Below are 2892 nucleotides of genomic sequence, written 5' to 3'. Positions count from 1 at the left end.
AGCTCTCATAGGACCCCAGTGTCACAGCTTCCTTGGCCTTGAACTTTCTCCCTCCATAGTTGGTACTATTCAATCTCAGCCTGGCCTCTTCTTTGACTTACTTTGTCTTTTTTTTTTTTTTTTGGCTTGCAGGTGAGGGAAAATAGATCTTCTTTAAGGGAGTGACTCTAGATAGGCTGACTAGACTTTCCTGGATGAGCTTGGACGGAGGGACATCTTACAAATGCTTGACCAGATAGGACTTAATATATGTGACAGAATGCATGGGCTGTAAGGGGGCATAGATGGGGAACCAGGTCTAAATTCTATTCGGATCTGTTTATAAAATGCACAAAAACTCAGGAAAAATATTTTTAAATGAAAAAAACAGTATAGGATAAACAAAATTGGCAAGAGTTAACAGTTGTTAAAACAAGGGTTTTGATATTTCAAAGTTATTATTTTCTTTGCATTTCTTAATTTGAGTGAAAACTTCCAAAATAAAAGAGGAAAAAATGCTTAGGCAAACAAACAAGGAACAATATAATTTTTTAGAGACACAAAGTGCCTGATTAAGTAATTTTTTTACACAAATATAATTAGATAAAACAATGAAGAGTGCTTTATTTACTGTCATAAAGTAGATTAAAATGGAAAAATGTGTATACATATTTAATATAAGGCCACTGATTTGAAGGAATCAAATGAACAATTGAAAGTGCACAGAAATTATATTTGACATGTATATATTGTTTTATAAACTGGTAGTGTTCATCTGCCTAAATATTTTCTAAACATTTATTTTAGTAAAATTAAATGCAAATTATTATGAACAAAAATCAGTTAAATTACTATGAAAACCTTATATTGAGACTTACAAATGCTATTTTAAGATATTTGGAAATTTACATATCAAGTTCTAGGTTTATATATATATTTTTTTTTATAGCCTGCTGTCCTAGTTTGTTCTTCATTGCTGTGACAAAACACTCTGACCACTACCAACTTGGGGAGGAAAGAGTTTATTTATCTTACATCTCCTGGGTCACAGTTCATTAGGGATCCCAGGGTAGGAACTCAGGGCAGGAAGCTGGAGGCAGGAGCTGGAGCAAAGGCCATGGAGGAACACTGCTTACTGGCTTCTTCCCCTGGCCCCTGCTTGGCTTGCTTTCTTATGAAACACAGGCCCACCTGCCCAGGGATGGCATCACCCACAGTGAGCTGGGCCCTCCCACGTCACTCATCAAGATGCTTCTCAGACATGGCCACAGGCCAGTCCAATAGGGGAAATTCCCCAACTGAGGATCCCTCAACCCAGATGTGTCAAGTTGACCCTAAAGCTATCCAGAACAACTGCTTCTGCAAGTCCTTATTTTTTTTTTTTTAATATCGAAAAAATATATTAGAGAAAAGACAGCTTCTTCAACAAATAGTGCTTGGAAAACTGAAGTTGCACGCATCAAACAATGAAACTAGATATAATCTCACTCTGCACAAAAATTGATTGAAAAATGTATTAAATACCTTCATATATGATCTGAGACTTGGAATATAGGTAGCACAATTCAAAATATAGGCATGGGCAAGAACTTTCAGAAAAATACTTCAGTAGTACAGTAATCACAAAGATTAGCAAATGAGGAGGAGCAATCCACACTTGCAGACAATATATAGGCATGATCTGCTAGAATCTTTGGGAACTAAGCTGGGGGATACTGGACAACAGCTATCAGAAGAGGAGGTTGATAGTTCCAAACCTCTAATTTAACAATAAAGTAAAATAGAAAAATTTAAATAACAGAACAGGAAAAATAGTCTGTCCCAGAGGGATTGGTGTGGTCTTACATGCCCCCCCACAGTGAGATAAAGTGGCCAGAGCTGTGTGTAAGACAGTGAACCCCTGATAAAAAGCACTATATTGTCAGTAATAGACACATTACACAGACTAAAGAGGAGGAAGACCAGGGCTGTGGATGGTGACAGCCACATAGGACAGACACTGGGAAACCCTCTCTTCTTTGCATTAAGACAAATACCATGTTTTCTGTCACTTTAGGCTACTAGGTTTTATACAGATATATAAAATCGGGTTTGTGTATATGCCAAAAAAGTAGAACCAAAATGGTAGTTTGGAGGAAAGGAGAGAATTAGTGGGGGGTGAAGTGAGAAAAGGAGAGTAGAAATGTATTGTGAGCTGTGCCCCATATACAAATGCACTTGTGGGAAATGCTTTTTTTAAAAAAAGCACACTAGCATGTATAATGAATATACATGTTTTTGTTTTTTGATTTTTGATACTTACTTTTTAATGTATATTTTCTTGAATTTTTGTGCATTTCATACAATTATGTTCAGCCTATTTAATGTCACTCCCTTAATGGTTAAGATGTATTATATGAACTGTACAAAAATTACATATATATATTTGAACTTTATCTTTATTTTATGTGTGTGAATTGCTTGCATGTATGTAAGTGTACCCATGTTGTGCAGTACCCATGGAGGACAGAAGAGGGTGTTGGATACCCTGGAACTAGAATTAGAGACGGTTGTAAGCCACTATGTGGGAGTTGGGAATTGAACCCAGGTCCTCTGCAAGAGCAGCCAGTGCTCTTACCTACTGAAACATCCCTCCAGTCCCACATGTGTGTGAATTGCTTGCATGTATGTAAGTGTACCCATGTTGTGCAGTACCCATGGAGGACAGAAGAGGGTGTTGGCTACCCTGGAACTAGAATTAGAGACGGTTGTAAGCCACTATGTGGGAGTTGGGAATTGAACCCAGGTCCTCTGCAAGAGCAGCCAGTGCTCTTACCTACTGAAACATCCCTCCAGTCCCACATAATATTTTTTTTAATTAAAAGAAGCATTTCATTACAACAGCATTAACCTATTCAATAACATTTTTCTGAG

This window comes from Nannospalax galili, unplaced genomic scaffold (assembly GCF_000622305.1).
Source record: "Nannospalax galili isolate Female #2095 unplaced genomic scaffold, S.galili_v1.0 scaffold1180, whole genome shotgun sequence".
Taxonomy (NCBI): domain Eukaryota; kingdom Metazoa; phylum Chordata; class Mammalia; order Rodentia; family Spalacidae; genus Nannospalax; species Nannospalax galili.
Note: the sequence above shows the minus strand (reverse complement) of the source record.